The sequence below is a fragment of the Vespa crabro genome, chromosome 12, assembly GCF_910589235.1.
Source record: "Vespa crabro chromosome 12, iyVesCrab1.2, whole genome shotgun sequence".
Lineage (NCBI taxonomy): Eukaryota > Metazoa > Arthropoda > Insecta > Hymenoptera > Vespidae > Vespa > Vespa crabro.
In genome coordinates this window covers 2658107-2682325 of record NC_060966.1, presented here as the reverse complement: position 1 = coordinate 2682325, position 24219 = coordinate 2658107, and the positions used below count along the sequence as shown (strand labels likewise).

At 28.0% G+C, this 24219-nt stretch overlaps 1 long non-coding RNA gene across 1 annotated transcript; it reads right to left on the bottom strand.

Moving 5' to 3' along the window:
• Positions 1 to 862: 862 nt before the first annotated feature.
• Positions 863 to 3008, bottom strand: LOC124428290. Its single transcript, XR_006943124.1, has 4 exons — positions 2964 to 3008; positions 2374 to 2529; positions 2231 to 2320; positions 863 to 2144 (listed from the first exon to the last, which is right to left on the bottom strand). It is a non-coding gene; the product is annotated as an uncharacterized LOC124428290 (long non-coding RNA).
• Positions 3009 to 24219: the final 21211 nt, after the last annotated feature.

The following is a 24219-nucleotide window of genomic DNA, read 5'->3' as shown; positions in this document are numbered from 1 at the left end:
AAGTTATTTTACACGAGGTTGTTTTATTAGATTTTTGGAAAATGTTTTATCCTTTGCAAAAATCATGTGTAATAATAAATAACTTTCAAGAGCAGTTTTATTATGCTTGTCTATATCTTTCATATGCATGCAATATTTATTTGGGATTAATCGTTTCTATAATTAATTGAATAGATTTAAGCATATTTTATTTCAGTAGTTTAAAATAATGTATTATTAACTCCTGCGAGCACTAGAATAGTTTTCTACAAATATCAAATAATTGTGCTTGATTGATAGAAAATGATTGTTATTTTATCCTATTATCTGCTCAAACAATAAAACGATGAAAATTAAACAAAACCTACTGGAACAGACATTCTTCACGTCTAATAAAAGAGATATCTTAATATCGAATGATGACAAAACAAAAATCTACAAGGCTTTATGGTATAGAGGAATCTACGTTATCGAAGAATACGAAAGAGATACTTCGGTATAGGTTGGTGATTAAATAGAAAACTACTTTGCTGACTATTGATGAAGTAAAAATATAATTAACTGTTAGTTAATAACAAAGAGCTCTGTACATGAACATAGTACAAAAGAAGATTTCTTTGTTGTTGACTGATACATTATCATCAATCGATAACGAATAACTTTTTTAACATTGCTCTATTATAAAAAAAATATAGAAAGAAATCTACTAGAATCGGTAAACAGTAATCTTTGTTAAATATCCCTGGTAAAATGGGTAAGACATAGATTGACATAGATTGTCGATGAACGGCGGACATTTAATTAGAAACATTTTAGGGCCATTAGAAATTGCTAGTCATGACGGCCGATTTGCACAGAGGATATCTTCGTCTGATCCTAAGAAGTCAGTATGAATGTTCTAATGACAGTTCCATATAATTAATAGTGGTAAAAGAATCAATAAAAGTATATGATTTATTTTTTAAATTCTTTATTCAAATTTTTCCACTTATCAATGTTATATTTTATAACAATGCGTTCTGAATAATAAAAGAAGCTATCGAATAAAGCAATCGGAAAAAGGAATCAATTATGCGACGAGCAAGAAAAGGTAGCGAAGACAAAAAGAGAATGGTGAATAATATGAGATGGGTCTGAAAGAAGGGGTCAGAGAGCGAGAGAGAGAGAGAGAGATGAAATAAGAGAAAGAAGAAGTAACATGTATATGTGATTATTATATATGAATTATCGTACGTATTTACGTAATGATCAATAATTGAAGCAAATCATGTCGAATTATTTTTTTTATATCAATTATTTATATCGATTCGACGTATTACATATGGTAACTCAACAGGATTATGCAATAATGAATATTTTTCTGTTTATTGTTCTAATAATATTGCTAACTTACACGTCCTTTCCCTTTTTCTCTAAATCGCAGAAGAAAATTTTATTAGAAATCGTAAATATTCAGGACGATTAATTTATCTCACTTTAATAATCCTATCGATGCTTTATATATGGCATATTATATATTGTATTTACGTTGATACAAATCATTAACATAAAATACTTTTAATAACAGAAAAAGTTCATATATAAGCACACAAAGATAAGAAGAAAAACAAAATGATAAAAATGGAAAGATATCAGTCACCATATGTAACCTACATATATATCCAAATGAAAAGTATCCATCAAGATTATTATGAAATTTAACGACTTTTTCAGATAATAGATAAACGTACGTGTGAAGATAGATTGCTATAGCAAGATTAATACAAAAACGTGGTACGCATCTTATTCTTCTTTCATAAACGATCATTCTACCACCATGAAACAAACCAATTTCCATATTCAATTAGCAGAAAATATGTTCCGCATGATTGATGAAACAAAACTCCATGACAATGAACCAACATGAGCTTTCTTACCATTGGTTTCCACAAATTTTTCAGTGTCAATTCTTCTCAAGTATTATTTGTAATAAACTGCTTTTCTCCTCCTTTACGATTGTTATTAGACTAGCAGATTCGATAGATAAATCTACTCTCTTTCATCTATACATATTTACTGCAGCTATATTCTTCGATATCCCTTCAGATGATCTCTTGAATAGTTCTCTTGCTTTTCTTAATCTTTATGTGCATAATGAATCTTTCAGACGAGAAACCATCGACTAACTGACGAATACATATTATCGAATGATATTCTTGAATTCTAAGATGTTTTTCTTTCCTATTTTTATACAAATAACATCCTTTCTTACCCAATAAAAATCCAGTAATCATGGAGGATGGAACAATGCTAAAGCATGATCTTATCGTGGCAACATTCTCATTGAGGGTCTAGTAATAACCTGCGAGAACATGAGTCAGAATCGAGATGAAAACACAAACTCTTGGTACATACCAATTGAAAGCCAGTCCAATCTATTACACAATGGAATATTCCTTTATTGCGTTCATTTCCTTAGTATAGTAATAATCCAGTGCATAATGATACATTTCTGGATCGACGTCAACATCTTTCATTCTTAAATGAAATAATTTCAACGGTTGGCCAATTCTGAAACGTTGCATATTACGTACAGTCATACATTGACATAATTTGAAAATAAAGATAAGATACACTTTTGATGCAAATATTTCACTTAATAATAATAATAAAGTCAGTATCATCTTCTAATTTCTTATTAAAAATAAATGAAAGAACTTGCGTTTAACAAAAGCAATAAAAGAATTATTTATTTGACGGAATATTTATTAAATTCTATTTCGCTTGCTAATGAACTATATACCAATAATAGAATATTAACGGGATACTTCTTTCAAAACATTTTGTCAACTCTCTGCAGTATTGTGACTCAGATTCGTTATTATTCTTTCTAAAAATCTTTTGACCTTCCCACCTTTTAATATACCAAGTAAAAACGTCTTACTGAATATCTGTTTGAAATGTGTTTTGGAAATAAAAGAAATAAAATAAAAAGAAATACGAACCTTAAAAATCTATCTCACCTTTCACAACGTGCCTGACTGCGGCGACAACTATGAACAAAATATCAACTACAAATGAAAGTGGTGATGACTGTTCCCACCATGCGTCTGTCCAATAATTGTATAAGCTTGCATTGGTTATAACATATCAATGAGTTTCGGTTGGTATAGAATAGGTGATGTTAGTAGGCTGTGACCTCACACTTTTCAATCTCTTAAATGTAGATCTTTTTTAGATGGTCGCTTTTAGGTGGTTTCGTAGCGATCCGAATTAGATATAACGTTGGTACGCATTTGTTCCGCAATTGCATAAAGAATAATAAATATAATTGTTATAATTAGTATATAAATATAGGTTAAAAAATAAGATTTTGTAGAATATTTTGCTAAAAATAAATAGTGAAAACTTATATATTATATTATTTTAATATAAATTAAAACATGAATTCATTTCCACTCTACCTTCGAGCGTATTTTTCACGTGATTTTCTTTTCATGACTATTCCACTCTATACTATTTCAACTATTACTTCTATTGTTCTGTTGTACAACTATTACTACTACTACTAGTAGTATTAATACTCTATTACTTATTATAAATATACTAGTAGTAGTAGTAGTCTATTACTGATTATAATTCAATAATAATAAATACGTATTTAAGTATTACATACATTATGTTTATTTTATATTATAATAGTAAAAGCACTGGTGGTACTTTGCTATTTGAAAATCTCAGATTAAACGTCCTAAGCATGTTGTGTTTCTAAAATATGCGCGGAATTACGAATCGGAAGATAACAAACTTTACGGGAATAAACAATTTTGGACAGAGGACACATGTGATAAGTGTAAGTATATTCTTTTACTTTTCCTTCTTTTTATTATTCTTCCTATTATTATATTGTTATATTATGTGTTATTATAGTAATAGTAGTAGTAATAGTAATTACTCCTACAGAGAAATTCATAAAAAATAATGTGAAAACGAACTCGTATTTTGATCTTTAATCTACTACTAATTATTATTATTGGAAAATCAATCGGCAATCTAGATCACATCAACTATCAGTGGCGGAAATAAATATAAAATATTGGATAGTAACGTCCTATTAAAGTATCAAATAAAAAAATCAAAATATAAATTATTCGATTATTTTCTTTTACATTGATACAACAAAAAAATAAAAAGAAACAACGGAATCATTCAGCCTCAGAGAATCTACGATTTCAGAATTATTAATCTAGATGTTTGTCAATGTATTACATATTGCTTATAAAAACTCTACGATTTAGTTTATAAAATATAAAAGGAACTACAAAATTTTCTAAAATTTAACAATATCTTAAAAATTCAGATCCATTGACATGAACGATTGAACACGCATTTCCTCATTTTCGCCGTAAAGACACTTGTCGAAAGTTCATGAAAATGTCCTTTGTTTCTCCATAAGAACATCGTGAAACGCATTTCTTAGCGTTCAGAAAATCTTAGCATCATCAGTTTATGCAAACAAACAAGCGAGCTATCGTTTACTAAACCGAAACAAATCATTCCAGTGTAGATATGAAAATCAGTCGTGGAGGTACCAACTTCTCTTTTGGCGCAGATTTCACAGGGAGGACAGTGTACAAAACTTTTTCTTTTCAAAAAATGTCGAAATAGCAATTCAACAATTTTTAAACAAAGCATATTTCTTAATTAAAGCCCCATTTTGGAAATGAAGGTTTAATCTAGGACCTCACTGTTTGAAATTTTTGAAAAAGCTTCATATTTCTGCATAAACTATTCTAGAAAGAACATCATTTTTTAACACCATTTTTTTCATAGAAAATAAAGCTTTTGGAAAATTTCGAAAAAGTGAGTTCTATACCTAAACATTCTTCTTTAAAATGAGATCTTCTCTATCTAAATCGGTCAAAAAATACGTTTGTTTTCATTGTTTGCGTAAAGCATTGTAAAACTGGGGATGATGAATATCCTTACAAAAACGAAATAATTAATTATTTAAATAAGAAGTTTATACAGTATTTAGATCTAATCATTGCTAAATCATTAATAATCAGTTAACAATTTATAAATAAGTAATTAATTATTATAAGTCAACAATATTTATGATTGTTATTTGAATAATATTAACATATTTGAATTAGGCGATTTTAGAGTAAGATCACTACCTGAACATTGCGTTCAATTTTCAAACGTATGCACATAACCGAAGATTGAAGGATCCAATAGATTTTTCTTCTTCTTATCGTTTGTATTTTGTGTTAACGAAAACATACATAAATAATAATTATTTCAAATCAGTTCGTATTAATTACTATTTCAGATTATCAGATTAAAAAAGTTTAATACTGGAGATGTATAAGCTAGTATTCAATTATGTATTAATCCTTTATTATTAATAATTAAAATTTCATAATTTGTCTCTGTTTAGGTTTTATTAATAATTTAAAAATTAATTGTAACTAAACATTAAAATTAGCTATTAGTAATAATTAATTTGATTTTTTGAAGGAATTACTGTTAGAAATTTCGGCTATAGTTCCGTAGGTATTGGTGACCTATCATGACGAAATTTGTGGGATGGCATATAATGAGATAATAGATATGACATATAAAAATCTTATCTTATGAAAATCATACGTTTGGAAAATACATTTTTTATATATATATATATATATATATATACACTTACTTATCCGCTATTAGACGTAATATTCAGTACTTTAACATAAATAACATAACTGTGAGATTGAGGGAGGTATGTATTTGAAGCATAAATATATGTACTTAAATATGTGTATATGTTAGATAGTGAATAGAAACTGTACAAAAGAACAACACGAGAAATGCGAAGCCCATAAGAAAAATCGCTTTCTCTTTATCGGTACGCGAATGAAAAAAAATTCAAGTATAAATTACCTACGTCTCGTTTGCGACGTTGGACATACATAGCATAAATAACAATAAGTTATTAAAAATTATATACTTAATCTTATGTGTGAACCTCGCATACAGTAACAAAAATAGCATTAAAGTATTATATATGTATGTCATGGGCTAAATGATTAAACAGATTAACTAATTTATAGTGCTCGACCATTGTGAATAATGATCAGAATGACTCCGTATTATGATAAATATTTCTTAATTTATTGAACTAATCAGATATTATGAAGACAGCTACATTTAATCTTGGGCAATTTAATCTGTTTTGGCATTGTAATAAATTTCAGTATGAAGGTTACATCTTTCTAGACAGTTTTCTATCATTATTTTATTAGAATGCTTATAATAATGACTTTGTTCATATCATATCACAGACTATTACAATGCTTATAATAATGACTTTGTTCATATCGTAACACAGACTTACGAATTAGTCCTCACAGTCGAACTCATTGTAACTAATATATGTACAGATTTGCCTACTCCTTTTCATATTTATATTAATTGTTTATCGGACTTTCGAATGTTCTCGGCATTATTTCAGAAAATTAACAATAACTGAATGCTTTACAATCTTTTTTATTTCCATATCAAGGTAAATACGCGGCTCAAGCCGAGATTCTTCTTCCTTCTTTTTCTCGAAATATAATACTGTAAAATTACTTGTCAGGAAATAATAGAAAGTCTATTCCAAATGAGAGAAAAATTAAAACTTCGGGCAAGAATAATTGCATGCAAAGTGAATGTACCTTTCGATACTATAACGTAAAATCATAACACAAAATCCAGACTCTACTTCACTCCTAGCCCAACTCGACCGATTCTTATACTGTCTAAATAGTATTATTTATATTATTTTGTCCTGCCTAATAGTAACAGATCATATTGATCTGTTAATATGATGAATTATAATTAAAAAGATAAAATTTACTACTTATTACTGGTAAATTTACGGTTTTGTTTGTCAATATTTTTGTTGACTGGACATTAGAAAATTAAACACTTTTAGGAATTTTTATTACAAAAGAAAATATTGAATCATCGGTGTTGTGAATACTGACATACTGTCATGATATCAAGTCAATAAAAATTTTAATTGAATTATACTTATTAGAAAAAAACATTTTACATACGCTGTGCAAGTTTTATTGCTTTATTAAATTTAAATTTATAAAGAAACGTATCTCCTGGTTGTTTCCTTTATCGTTACTTATTTTTATAAAAAAAACATTTTCTGTAAATATTTAAGAATTTGTTTATTTCGAATAAACGCATAGAATCTCTTTACCAGTTTTCTTAGTTACGTTGGAAAGTTCTGAAGAGTAAGTAGAGAAATAAGAAGAGAGAATTATGAATATTTGGCTTGTCTTGTACATATTTACACGTTTTTTCTGTAAGATACAATACGCGAACAAATTCCTAAACAAATGGAAGAGAAATTTTATGGGCTTATTATATATACTATATACTATATACTATATACTATATACTATATACTATATTCTATATAATATATATAATATATATAATATAATTAATATATATAAAATAATATATATAATATATATTATATATAATATATATAATATATATAATATATATAATATATATAATATATATTATATATTCTATATACTTAGATTTAATTCGCTCATTAGTGAATTTCTAAAATTGAATAGTACTCCCCACCCCCGTGTTTTAATTACTTTACAGCATTAAAAGTAAAAAAAGTTAGAGAAGAAAATCTATATGGATGCAGTTTTGAGGTTTCACTATTTTATAAGAAATTCGAAATTAGTAGTAAAAGTGATCTTGAAATTATCAGATTCTGGTAGACGGTTTTTATACAATACTTATTTAATACATTTATTAATTTATTTCTGCTACCGATTAACACGCACAAAATTCGTTATGCGTGTATATATTTTAATTAATTTCCTCATTCAAATTTTAGTTTTATTGGTTCTGCCGATTTTAACATTCAAATTTACTCCAACTTCTTCAATTCCTATTGGCTAATCTATTATAATTATAGTTGTTCTTACCAGAGTAACAATTATTATTATCATCTCTAGCGTAGCGAATTTTTATCTAAAGAAAAGAATAAAATCATTTATAAATGCATTTTATTCTATAAATTTATGGTATGCTATTACTATAATATATAACAATATATAATTAACTATGCAATGTCTTCTTCCGTAGCTGAATAGTAAGAATTTTGATAAAGTACTCATACTTGGTAGAAACCTATCCGCATTGAATAGTAACGGCTGGGTCGAATATTTTTCGTCTCGATAGAATTTATAGGACTCCTTTTCGGTAGTTCAATTTTTTGTAACTTGCTTTAATTAATAAATAAATATAATTATTGAATAATATTAACGATAACAAATTATATCATTAATTAATTATTAACGATAACAAAATATAAAACTTACCATTTTATATGTGGAGATATCTTCTATATATTTTTTTACTTTCCGAGCGATGATTAGACCTGAAGAAAAAAGAGAACGTTTTCTTTATCTCTCTTTCAAACAATTTTATACTTTTAATATCATCGTATGTTATTGGAACATATTTCGGATCGTTCAAACCGTAGATTTGGTTCAGTTCCTCGTATCCTTTCTGAAGGCAATTGTGAAAAGAATGATAAGAAGTTAATATGAAAATTATAACCGTTATATAGATGTTGACGCATACGTACGTCTCTTCATTGTTTGCGGCACTTTGTCTCAAGAGTTATATATCATTAGTGGAAATATTTGCACTTTGTCTTAAGGGTTATATATCACCATTGGAAATAATTAATTGGGAACCTATTGGATATTAACTAACAAAATGCATAGATAAAAACACGTGGCCATTTTGGTCTAGGCCTGGCCATTCTTAGTAAAGTATCTGGGATTTGATAATATGTCAATCCGGCTAATAAGTAAATAACGAAAGTAGACGCCTAGGCGCGATAAGTCAAGGGCTATCTGGCTTCTAGCTTTGTAATATCCATTGTCATACTCTAATTACACGATCATTAGAACAAAGGAAGCACACACGGAATGTTTAAACATTCCAACGAACTATCCCCGACAAATGGGCATTTATTTTTTCCCTTTCCATATTCAAACTCCGCCCATTACCAATCTCTGCATGGATAGTTCTAAAGAGCCCAAGAAAGCAGTCATGTTACATTTTTCAAATTCACAACATCTATGCTTTCAAGCCTCTTTCAGAAACAACCAGTACAACTAACTACACATCATACAAGAGACACACAAACAATTACACTGTGAGATTTACATAGCACGCATCATTTAATATCGCGCAATTACTTTTCCATTTCTCACGAGATCCTTAAAAAGAACACGCGTTCTCCTATTAATTTGCGGGAACGCGATGAGTGATATATTGTTGACAGTCTACGACGGTATCCTAACCTAGTGCCGCTGCCCTTATTCATTGCGACCAGTGGATCTATAGCTCGGACAACAACGACGAAATGGGAGACATTTCATCCGTGTGAATCGACTGTCATCGCTGGTCTGGTACGAGACACGCATTTAAAAACGCTCTCGTCAACAATCTACAATAAATAATCACAAATAATTAAGAAAGTGTAATATGTATGTACGTTCTTGAATATCCACATTTTATTGCATCTAAATAATAAATGCGACTTATATTTGTAGCTATCGTATAGATGTCATCCCGAATATATTGCTCTGAATATTTTTCTCCTTCGTGCGTTGATTCGAATAAAAAATTTAGAAATGTCCTCAGCTTTTTTTTTTAGAAAATAAATAAGGATCCTTGATTAGTACAAAAAAAGATGAGAATTAAAATTGTATTGTATGTATTATAGTTATTCTTTTCCTCTGTCTCATTAAATCTTTTAATAAAATTACTCATTAAATCAAGAGTGTTTAATATATACGGATAACCAATGAAAGAAATCTAGATAATAACCGGTGGGTTAGGCATGTGCCAAATGTATAATGTAAAATATATTTTTAGTGTAATGGTCAGTTAGTAGGAATATTTGATTCGGCAAATAAGAATATTTAATCTACTACTATGTGTTAGTGTAAGTGTGAAAGAAAAATAGAATGAAGGAGATATGAAATAAGAGGAGGAGAAAGCAATGATAATATTAAACATGCAATCACCGACAATTGTCAAAGATCATACCGAATAGTTTCTTTTTTCGTGGATTTTGGTTATTACATCGCAGCTTTCACCCGCGAAAATTTAACTATTATCTAATAATAAATGCTTAGCATTCTATCTCTTTCTTTCTTGCAATGATCGAAATGAGACAGTACATGTGGAGTTATTTTAGAAAACATAAAAATCTTGTTGACCAATTTATCTGATTTTAATAATGGTATACATACATTATACATTGTAATGATTTATGTAAAATGTAACATAATACGAGAATCATTTTCTATAATTCTTTGAACTGGACGCTTTGGAAACCCTGAATGAAATAATCACGTACTAAACTTCTGATAGATTGTTTATAGCAGATATTTACGACAGTCAATTGATGTTATAACTGAACATCGTTTTATAAAACCGTTATTAATTAATTCTTCATTGGAAGATTAATAATTCATATGTCATAAATCATACGAATATGTTATGAAAATCATCTTTTCTGTTATCTTGTTACTTGAATATATATTTCTACTTAAATTTCTAATTTTGGTGTAATAAACAGTAATTACATTATTCATTATACAAAAAGCAATTCTTTCCTATTTTCATTCATGAAAAATATTATTTATATACATAGATATACAATAAACGCTGCTTTTGGAAATAACAATATATATGAAAAGTTATCTATATGTAAAATTCTTACTATATGTAGAATTAGAAAAATATCCTTTGTGCAAATCGGCCGTCATCATTGACCACGGTAGAAGTGCAAAGCACCTTTAAAAAATTATTTTTTAATTACACGTCCAATGCCGTACTATTTTACAGCTCTCAATTTATTTATATCGTCATGGACCACACAAACTTTCATCTGTTCATTCGTTCGACACTCGACGTACGATATTCGATCGTCGTGCTGTAGTAAAACAATCGATGTGCATTCATGCCTAGTGTTTTATATAGGTAATCATGTGGATTAATACTCATTCTGATCGCTATCATAGCTTACATTTCTTCCTTATATCTATTTTTATATATCATACAAATTATATACCATAAACTATAGTAGCCGCATTTAACATGGTTTGTATATTCTAATCCACTCTTTTGCTGGAAGTCAAATCAAGCCTTAAAGTATCAGTACGGGTTGATACTTTTACTTTATACTATTACATTTAATGCTATTGCCGGTAAATTTATATTACAATATCTCCATAAAGATCTTTTTTCGAAAAATATACGGTTCATATTTATTGTGAACGATACAACAGAATCCTATAAAGAAGATTTCGTCTTGTTTATACACCTTACTTCTTAACCGCCAATTAGAGAAATCATTAAAAAGAAACCTGATGAAATAATAAAGTTTTCCTGTAGGAGTATGCACAACATCTTTAAAAAGTTTAATTGCTCAGTTGAAGAATGATAAAGAGCGGGAGAAAGAGAAAGATGGTGTGGATCATGAAGTGATAGAGGGAGATGGAGAGAGTGATAGAGAGAAAGAAAGAATAACATAGTAAGACTAACAAGAAGAAAAGGAATGTTCGTATGATCAGTTGTTACAATTGTGACAATTATGTATCAAGGGATCCTGGCTATGTGCGTTGTGCATATTGCTCGTGAAAAGTTATCTTGGTATAATATAATTATGAATTTTTGCATTCTTTTTCTCTCTCTTTCTCTTTCTCTCTCTCTCAAATCAGAACACTTAGATCGAATATATAAATTTTTCTATTAAACCAAGAATAGACAAAGTGATCACTGTATTTCCTTTTAATGAACCTATCCATATCTTACATATTGCTATGATTATAATATTAACCAATATTCATGTTGACAAAATACTTTTAGTATAGCAAAATATAATTATAAATAGTCCAATTAACGAAACGAATCGAAAGAAACAAACAAATCCACACGGTAATGTCATGATCAGGTCATGATTGAATTCAGGAATTTCAGATTGCCAAACATCTTCGGGCGGAATTCAAAGCAAACCTTAACAATGATTTATATAATCAATCTTCTGTTTCAATAATTGACTGTCGCAAATAGCTGCTATAATTAATCTATCAGAAGCTTAATACGCGACTGTTACATTTTGGTTTGCTTTATTTGATTTGTCATTATAATTTTTGAGCAAAAATCATACTCCGTGTTTTTCAAATAACTCTAGCCGTCACAGGAAAAATTAAAAGATGTACTTCCATCTGTAATTCGAACAGGACATAAAGAAAAATATTCCGAACAAGGTATGTGTTGATCTAATGATGATCCAAGTTAACTTTATTAATATATTCCATTATATAACTTCTACAGTTAAACGGATATTGCTTATAAGAAAAGACTTATATATTCTCTCTATAAGTCTCGTATATTCTTGCCTAAAACTGTACTATTCCTAAATCATTTTTAAGTACTTGCCTTGTTTATACCCATGAGGGTATTTATCAGATTATTTCAATGAGAATGAAGTTTCAACTATCCCATTTTAATAAATTTCCTTTAAAATTTTATTATCGTATATAAAAAAATATAAACGAGTAATGTGCGTATATAAATACGTGAAAAGTAAAATATATATATATAGTTATGTGTGTGAGCGTGTGTGTGTGTGTATGTGTATGTATATATATGCACTCACACAAATATGTTCATATAGCAGAAAAGAAAAAATGCAACAAGAAAGGCAAATGAAAAGATAATTATCAATCGATCGGTACTAAATCAATATCAGTAAAGATAAAATCATTTTCTTCCCATTAATATGCATAACAACATCGCGTGACTTCCGAACTATACGATGTTCATTATAATTTAAGTCATATTAATTACCTAAATAGTTTAGAATCTCAGTCTTGTGCGACCTTCTTTCGTAATCGGATTGAAATTCTCCCATTTTCTTTAGAATGTATTCGTTGATACATTCAATTTGAAAAATATCACTATAATTATTCAATCGACAGACGAAAAAAATGGCATTGGTTGTGTCATTGAAAATGTTTCTTCTTTTTTTTCTTTTTCTTCTGAAGACTGCAAGTTCGTCTGACTTTCATTCTATAAGTGGCGAACAAACACCATTTCTCATAGATAATTGCAAATTATACGGACGGAAATATTTTTATATGCCGAATCGATATAAGGTAAAGATATTTTTCATATTTCTTCATTTCTATCATATTTATCTTCATGTTCCTCAGAAATGGAAATGACAACGATGGTGTTTAAATGGAGGCATGCACTTTCTCGAGAAGGTATTGCGAGCACAAACTTGCACTTTTCACAATTGCACGAATCATCTTATTACGTAAAAGAAATTGTACGACCGTATTACATCGTAGTGATCCCTAATTACAACGCGATTAATGAGTTTTCTTTAACAACAAATACCTTTGACATGTCTTTAGCTGTGTGGCTAGTAATATTCATTTACAAGGGATATAGTTAATGTCTCATTTACAAGAGACATTATTGTTAAAGTGACAAAATTGTCACTTTTGTAGACTTTCACTAATTCAGTTTGGATTACTACCTTTGGATTGTTAATTGCTGCATCGATCTTATTGATTTCGATCAAAATAAAAAGTGGGAATATATGTAAAATAGGACATTTATTATCTGATAATTTTTTAGATATTTGGGGCATATTTTGTCAACAGGGAATCGAAGGTTTGATTCAATATTTTTTGATTTATGTTTTATTTCTTTTTTTTTTTAATAATTATATTTCCATAAAATATTCCTTTGTTGTAGATTTTTCTAGTAGTTTTTCGTTAAGAATAATATACTTCTCTATGTTTCTTTTGGTTATCGTCTTTTGGGCTGCCTATTCAGCAGCTTTGATAAGCTCTTTAACAACCGTTATGCACATCATACCCTTTGATTCATTAGAGAGCTTTCTTCAAGATGCATATCAACTTACTATCTTACGTGATACATCTTATTATGATAAATTTGCAGAAAGTATGATGCATACGTTATTGTATGTATATGTATATAACCTACGTTATAGTATGCAAAAGAAGTACAGGAGGACAAAAAAATATATTTATTTGTAGAATTCGAATAACCCGATTGCAAAGAAATTAATGAAGTTGATGTTAGAAGAGAAAAAATTACCTTTAACTGCTTTTGAGGGATTTAATATGGTACGAGGGACTATATATATATATGTATATATATGTATATAATAGAAATGACATTTACATGAACAGGCTATAAAGAATCTACGGTGTAAAACTTCGGGAATATATTATTTATATGGAAGAGGAGAAAGAATATTGCTCTTAATCTTACAATTAGTGTACTGCTATAATGTTTAATTTATTTGCTGGAATTAAATCTAAGATATTTGTTACATTATATACAAATATGTTACGCGTCTTTTCAATTTCTTTTTATACAGAATATATTTAATATTCAACGTTATTAATGTTGAAATTTATTATTTAAATATTGAATCTATCATAATTGTAGCAAATAAATTTAATTTGAAGAGCCCTAAGATCTTACTTAAAAGTCTTGTATTTCCATAATTAAGCAGTTCCGAACTCATATTAATACTTTCTCCTGTATATATGACGAATACATTCCTGAACTCTTGTTTGCTAGGTTCGTTACATTTTTTTACATAGTTTTATTATTAATATCCATTAATTATTGACAGATTTGTAAAAATCCAAAATTAGCTTTTTACGCGTTTGATGATATGCAAAAGAGTATAGGTAATATAATACCATGTAATCTGATATATGTTGAAACAAGAGATGTGAACAGTGTTGCTATAATTTTATCTAAGCACAATTCATTCACCGACGTCATCAATTTTCAGTAAGAACACAAGAATCTAATAATGTAAATTTTTAATTATCGTACGTTAAAGCACTAGTTTATTTTAGGTTGCGGAGATTTCTCTACAATGGTATGATTAATCGTTTAAAAGAAACGATATTTACAAAGAAAACCGATGACATGATCAAGCACCAACCGGTACTCCTAACCGACGTAATATCACTTATTCTTTTTATGTTAATTGGTATCATTTTGAGTATTTGTATATTAATCATAGAAAAAAGTATTTTCATGTGTAAAAGGAAGAATATGTCGATTTTAAATCGTATCCCGTCGATTAAGTTGTCAGAATTTTATCTAAGGAGGAAAAAAGTTATTAGAAATATTGTAAAAAATTATGTAAATAGTAAATGTACTTACATAAAATATCAACGATAACAATAATATATGTGCTCAATGAATTTTTATATTCAGATTAAAATTTTCTAATGTATTAGAAAATTATATTTGGATAGCCAAATCATTGTTCTAAAATTTACTAAAAATTACGCTGAAAATTATGTTGATTTGACCTTTCTTCTGGATGCAGTCACTATTTACTAATTCTTATTAAATTTCAATACATTTCGTAGAAGATAATATGTGGTTTCTTACTACTTTTTCATGCATTTTTAACTTTATATCTATTTGTTAATGTAAGCATTATGTAAAATTATTTTGCAAGAGAACGTTGAGTTCCCACTAATGATTCCTTTGAAATTCTTTATCCTCATGACGAATAAAATATGTTGCACATGAATACTTAACTTTGAATTACAAGGTAAAAGTCAGTTTCTCCTCAGATTTTTTTAACAAATCTCTATCGAATCTTACATGTAAAATCACACTAAAATAGTCTTGAAATTTAATTTACTTCCACTTTGTACAGCGAAACGTTTATTTTTTTAATTCTTCTTTGGTCATTTTTATTCAAATAATAATATATAATATAATAATAAATAATAATATAATAACTGACAATCACTGAATAGGTTGATGGCGAAGCAATTTTAATCAATAAATGTACGGAGAATCCTAACCCGATCATCCATACATTAATGTAACAGCTATTATGATTTAACTATCGGAAATATCATGTCTGTCTCATTAATAATGAATGCTTGTCGACATGAGTATTATTAAAAATGTCGTTTCTGTCACGCTACGTTTTTATGCTTAGTATGTTCATTGTCTGTAAATAAAACAGTTTTCTGAAGTGATATTGAAACACTAATGAATTTTTCTTATCCATTTCTATAATAGATTATAGGATTCTATAACAGAATTATAATAATTTTATTCATACTTAATACAAAAATATTACAATTTCATGTATGAATAAAAATATTTTTGATATACGTTTATTGTGATAAGAAAAAGTTTTTATTTTATATTTATTACGCCGCTGGCATAATAACTCCAAGAAGACTGTTGCTTTTTGTGTTTGAATAGTTGCAACAATTATAGTAAAATATAGCTGAGTTGTAAAATATTGAGAAGATTCAAATAAACAAAACTTTTGAAAATACATTTGTTTCGCCGTAATTATTTGAATACTACTTTATATACGTAATAAATTGAATACTACTTTTTAATATATCTTTGTTAAAATGTATAGATAAGCATTATATTTTAATTACTCCTTATGAATTAAAGGAAGCTTATTGTAAAAAATTAATACAGAGTATACAAGTTTGATTTTAACATTAATGAGATAACATATTTTGTGTAAATTTATTTTACATTCTGTATGAACAGATACAACGAAAACGTAAAAATATTCTTTGAGAATGTATTCATTTCATATCCATTACAATTGTAATATCAGAAAATCATATCTTCCTGAAACAATTTCATCGTATAATATATAGGTATAATAGAGTGAAAATATTTAAAAAATATTAGATTTTTCGATATTACATCTGTAACGAATAATTGATGTGAAATGATTACCGCATAATAAGATATTTTTGCATTTTTATTGTATATATTCATACAAATTTTAAATTAAATTTACATGAAATATATTATATAATTAATGTTATAATTAAATTTGCATATTTCGTTAAACATATTTATAACCGACTATAATAATTTTTTACGGTACGCTCCCATTTGCGGCTAAGGTATTATTAAAATATAATGCTTATATATATATATATATATATATATATATATATATATATATATATATATGTATATACGAAGGTCATTTAAAAAACAATAGCCGTTTAGAAATGACGACAATATAAATATATTTTAAAAAGTATTCTATATTTATAACATCATTTTATTTGTAAATATATACATAGTTATTTTGTAATACGTTCGCTGTACTTATTTAATAGACTTTTATTTAAACGTCGGATGAGTTTTTTTCATAATTTCGACATTTAATTTCCCTGCAAGATCATTTAACCATTGTTAGACACTATGCTATATTGTAAATCATTATTTTCTTCTGTTATAACTATCAATGGATTCATTTTGAAAATTGCGGTCAAATGCGAATGACTGAACATTCAAACTCATCTGAATATATTCACTAAATTAAAATATTCAGATAAAAATTTCTTTTACTTTTTCAAAGACAGGTCAGTCGATAATAACGAACTATACATCTACCGGTTACGAAGCTCGACAAATTCCATTTCAAACGACTGTAACTTTGTTTATTTTTGAAATTATTCGATCAAATTTTTCAAAAATATTCTTAAAGTATCATCTTCGATCTTATCGAGTAGAAATACTTTCGTTAAATGATTTTTTATAAACATTTTAGATATATATAAACATTGTTGCACACCACGTTTTAAATCACTATTATCTGGGAGCATAATTCTTCCAAGAATTCTCTAAATTTATCAAAAAAGTTGTAATCGTTCGAAGCCAAGTCTAAACTGTAAGCAGGATATTTCAATATCTCTCATTTAAAATATTTAATAATGTTTTTGGTCTTCAGAGACACATGAAAACAAGCAAAATTGATTAAGGATAAATCAATACCAGTGAAGATAAAATCATTTTCTTCTCATTAATATGCATATGAACATCGCGTGACTTCCGATCTACACGATATTCATTATAATCTAAGTCACATTAATTCTCTCAATAGTTTAGAATTGTAGTCTTGTGCGACCTTCTTTCGTAATCGGATTGAAATTTTCCCGTTTTCTTTAGAACGTAGTCGTTGATACAATCAAATTGAAATATAATACTATAATTATTAAATCAACAAACGAAAAAAATGGCATTGTTTGTGCCATTGAAATGATGTTTTGTGCCAGTCTTCTCATTTTTCATTTTCTTTCGAAGGCAGCAAGATCAAACGAATTTCATTCTGTCTGCGATGATCAGATTTATTTTATCATAGATATTTGTAAATGTACGGATCGAAATCTGTAATATTTTTATATGCCGAATCGACAGAAGGTAAATGTATTTTCCCTTTCCTTCTCTTTACTTCTATTATATTTTTCTTTTTTTTCAGAAATGGAAATAACAACGATGTTCAAATGAAGGCGAGTACTTAATCGTGAAAGGGTTGCTAGCACGAATTTATATTTCTTTCGATTCCAGGAACTACTTGAACCAAATTATATGACTGTATTACATAATGGTCAAATTACAACGCAATGAATCAGTTTTCATTAGTAACAAATACCTTTGACATCAGCTGTGTAGTTAATGATATTCATTTATAAGGAAAGTGATTCCGATTATTGTCACAAACCACCAGGTAGTATATTTCATTTAAGATTCAACTGAGAAATGTTGGTCCGTTGTGGTACGGAAAACATTTTACGAGAATGGTATTCGGTCAATACGCATCAAATCGAGATTAATGATGTAGCAATTTGGAGCTTAGAGAAAGGAATGAATAAAGCGTGGTTCCAGATTTTTTTATCAAAGATAATTTACAGGATTTAATTATGAAAGCTGTTATGATTGAGGTAAAATATTTATGTCTTTTTTTGCTTAACAAAATTTGTCTCTGCTTTCTCCTTTCTTTTTTTTCTTTTTTAGACTTCTCCATTCATAACTATAAACAAGGATAGCGAATTAGACGATATAATCGGTAGAATATTAGGAGAACTTCGTGTCATTCTAAATTTTACATTGGAAATCATCTTAAATCATCTTACCTCTTAGTACGAAAATTTGTAGTAAAATTTGTTATTTCTTGTTTTTTCATGAGTTAACTTTCATGAATAATAAAACTGTTATTTTTATAGACTTCCACTCAGTCTATTTGGATTGTTATGTTTGGAGTACTAATTGCTGCATCAATTTTATTGATTTTTCCGAAAATAAAAAATGGAAACGATCGTAAAATCAAATATTTATTGATCGATAATATTTTGAAGATTTGGAGTATATTTTGCCAGCAGGATCTTGCAGGTTTGCTTCAATATTTCATGATTTATGTTTGGTAAAAATGAAGATGAGAGGATACATTTCTGATGACCTTGATCTTGACATGTATTATAGAGCTCACCTTCCTTATAACTTAATCTTCGGTTATTGTTTATTAACAAGTTATTAACAAGAAAAGTTTGAAAAATATTGCATTGATTTTGAGTATTATGACGTATATTGAGACGAATAAACCCAAGTACATGCATGGATAGCGAAAACGAAAAGACGCAACCCAATATTATACCTCCTCTCTCCTACTTTAGCCTAATTCTACGATTTTACCATCTCCACCAATATTATTTGTCCATTCATAATCAATTTTTGCAAATAACTTAACGAAAGTTAATACAGCACACAAACAACATTACTTAATAACAAACATAAGTAAATAATATAAGGAGTACTTTACTTACTTTTAAACAAAAATTTGTCTAATCGACAACAGTATGATCGTTTAGCTGTAATTCATCTATTAAAGATCTATATGGAGGTGACTTCATCATAACAAAATAAACAATATATCAGCAAATTGTAGGAAGATTCAAACGCAATCGTTCAAACCATGTGGAATGCAATGATTTTAAAATTGCATGTACTTTTTGTCGTTTTCAATTTTTAATTACTTTATTATATATCTTTTTACAGTGAAATATATGATTTTCAGCAACAATGCTTAATTTCAGTGAATTTTTATACCTTGGGTATATTATTTCACTGCGCATAACTTTTTTTTTACATAAATAATTCCACAGAAGATCGAAATTGTGAGTTATATCTAAAACTAATTCAAAAGTATATTAGATGGTCGCAAAAGTTTCTTAAAATTTTTCAAGTTATATGACTTATTAACTGTCACGTACTGAATAAGACTGTTTAATGTATTTGAGTGAAGAAATCAAAATAAATTTTTTACTACTTTATATATAAATATTTATACTACTATTATATAAAAATAATCTAACATTATATATTAATATTTACAATATTTACGATAATAGAATAACGATGAAATATTTCTATTTGTAAAATTCGGGAGATCCGCTTGCAAAGAATTTAGAAGAGTACGATATAGTTATTAAAAAAACAGAAAGATAAAATAACATTCATATGTTCTATATGTCAAGTGACTAAGCGTCATTATTTCAGGAATGAATTTCTTATATATATAGAAGAAAATAATGCAGTTCTATCAACAAGAGTAGGGAAGTATTGTGTTATAAAATATTGAAGTAGAATTTTATAGTACTCCAATTATATGTATTTATTGGAATTATAATGCACCCTATTCAAGTTTTCTTACATAAAATGTTCATCTCTTGCTAGAAAACAGACCTTACTTCATTGCTTCATTGAGTTTCGAACTCCCTTCAAAATATGTCAACGTATAATTGAAGATACGTTAATTATAATAATTTACGGGTGATAAAGACATTCAGTACAATAAAAATACATCAGGTATAATTGAACATAATGTAATTAATGTCTCAAATGTGATTCAAGAAAAAAACATAAATATGATTGGAGTTCGCTAATTGTATGACTATAATCGAAGGTATTATAACTAAAAAGTTAAACATACCAGGACCCGACAGAACCTACTTTTTCTTTTCTTAAAAGTAGAAATCTACTGCTGAAGTTTTGCTGTAAAATTTTGTTACACCCCGTAGTTTTATTATTAATAAAATTTTCGATATTAAATTTTAGATTTACAAAAGTCGAAAATTACTAATTTACACTTATGGCGAAATGAGAATAGCAGTAAATTCTAAAATTCTTTGCAAACTGGTATTGATACTGGGCATGTAAACAATTTTTCTATAATATTGTCTATACACAATCCATTTACCGGCATCATCAATTTTCCGTAGGAATACAAGTGTCTAATAATGTAAATTTTGGTTTATTGAACACTAAAATACCAATCCATCCTAAGTTGGAGATATTTATCGACAATGGTCTGATGAGTCGTCTGAAAGATACGTCATTTAAAAAGATATCCCATGATATCATCATGGCATCATGGCATCATGGCATCATGGGAAGCATCAATCAATTTCTTAATTAGCGTTATGCCATTTATTTTCTTTTCTACTCAATTGGCGTCATTTTGAGTACTTTTATTCTGATCATAGAAAACTATATTATCGTCCACAAAGAAAAGAATATTTCCATGGTAGAACGTACAACGTCTATTAAGTACTCAGAATTTTATGTAAAGAGGAAGAAATGTATCAGATATTTTGATAATAGATTATGCAGATCAGAAATGTGTACGGGTAAAATACAATTCTAACAACAACCATAATGTTCGGTCTAATGAATTTGTATATCATGTTTATAATTTTTTCATATAATAGGGACACGTTTATGCATCGATAAACTTTGATATTATTTAGTACAGTTTGAATTTGAAACAGAACTTTTTCATTATATTATTCGAGTAGACGTATATAACACGTTATCTCTATTTATTAATTGTCCGTGGACATATTTTAATTCTTTCAAACTGTTTCAATTTTTCATACTTGTACGAAATATGACATGTCTAAGTATTTTATAATCGAAAAACACATTTCAATTTTCATTTGTTATGAATAATTTCTGTTTGAGCGGTATAAATAATTGAATTACGTTTCCTCGAAATTTTCAATGTATATAAATTTCTTTCTAACTGAAGTCGATTTGATTGCATTAACGTATCCAAGTCCTTCGATATCAATCACAATGAACCCGTACTACACACAAATACCCAGAATAACTTTATTACATGTTACATACATTATACATTAGTTTATATTATATATATTATATATACATATATATTAATATATATATATGTATGTATATATAATATATTAAAAATATACATAAACATATTCTTAATCATTATAATAATCTTTTACGATAAGTTCGCGATTGCGCTTCAAAAATAACAGAAATATAATGCTTATATATACATTTATACGAGAGACCCTCAGAAAGAAGCATCAATTTCCAAATTACACCGATAAAAATGCTATTTCAAAAGCTATATCCACTTCTTACTTTAGAATATATATTCAGCTACTTTTTAATATAATTGGTCCAACTGTTTAAAGATTTATTGTCATAAATATAGGGTTTTGTATACCTTCGTCATACACTTCTGTAGCAATTTTTTACACCGACGACACACGATATTCTATATCACCCTTTCCTTCTCCTATATTATTTAATCGATTAATTTTGAATTTTCTCCAAGATGTTATGTGTACAAATACAAAAGAGTCAACGAGTCAACATTTAAACTCCAAACGAAATATTAAGCGGTGCTTATGATATTTAACGACTACCCATATCTATGATGTTGACGACATAATAATTTATTAATTTATTTTTAATAATACAAAGAACACTAAAGAGATCAAGTAAGTGAAATCATTCCTATCGAAGAAAGTCTTAAAGAACAACATTGCTATGGAATAAAGAAAAATATCTTCGAATAGCACTAGAGAATAGAAATGTAACGTGTAGTTTATTCGATAAATGCACAGAAGAATTAAATTTTCTAAGAATATTCATTGTCCAGTTAAGTGTATTCAAAGATAGACTATGTCATATACCTTTATGAATGCTACTAATGGGTTGAGATGATCATAGAATAATCTTATATTATTTCATTTATGTGACAAAGAATACCATGAGCCTGAGATTTTCTGATTCTTTTACAATCGCTTTCAAACATATCAGTAAAAATTCTAATATTATGATACCAAATTGAATTAGAAGAATTTAATTGCTCAGAAAGTAATTTTGCTTTCTTTCAATGCACACTAAACTCACGTTAGAATGAGACTGAACGATGTCTTGTTCATTATGATAAGAGAATTGAAGTAATCTATGATGTCCTTGATACTAAGAGTCTATAAAATCGGTTGGATTCATTTACGACATTATAAAAATTAAAAAGCTTTTACAAATTTAAGAATACTTGATTTAATATAACGCAATTATCTGTGAGACATATTTTAATAATCTTGTGAACGTAATGATAATTTTCCTGTAATCGAAGAAAATTAATTCATCCGGGGGGGAATACTTCCAAATCCATTGTTCTAAACGGATTCAATACGTCATACACTCAATTCAGGCTGCATCTAAAACAAATGATTTCAGTGTCTATCCGTGTATTTTTAGATAACGCATTCGTTGATGTCGTTCTCAATTGTGAACTCATTTTTATAATTCATACATTCGTAAAGAGTTCAGTAGTATACATGCGTCATTTTTTGATTTTGTTCATCACTTGATTATTTGATCCATTTAATCGTGCGTGCCCGATTGTTACTTCTTTTTCGGGTAGGTCCATAGACTACCAGTGTATCATCTAATCGTAATCCATATGTTTTATTTCTAAGAACAATATATGAGGTCGTTAACTTGCTAATCTAACACACAAATTGGTTTCAGAATGCTGTTTTTAAATAATCACTAAAATTTCAATAGTTATTTAACTTATGTAGTACGGTTATGACATTTTGTATGAATTTCTTTTCCACTTGTTTTCGTAGATGGAAATTCTAACGATGAATTCAAACGGAATTCTCCGTAGTTGCAATTTCTAACTGTGTAGGTGTGAATAAATTGTTAAGACGTAAGCTTATACAGTTCGGCTCGAGCCAATTTGTCGCAAATCATATCAAAAGACATATATCCGTTGAAATGTAATAAATAAGTCACGTTATTATCCTCTGATATCTTGATAACTACTATCACTTCTTTGAAACATTGTATCCATCCCTTCCAATTTGTATTATTCAAAGCGAACGATTTCATGATGTATAAAACTTGTAACACTACCTCTGCCATTATTTCTGTTGCACTTAGTATTTGAAAATATTCTGCGTGAAT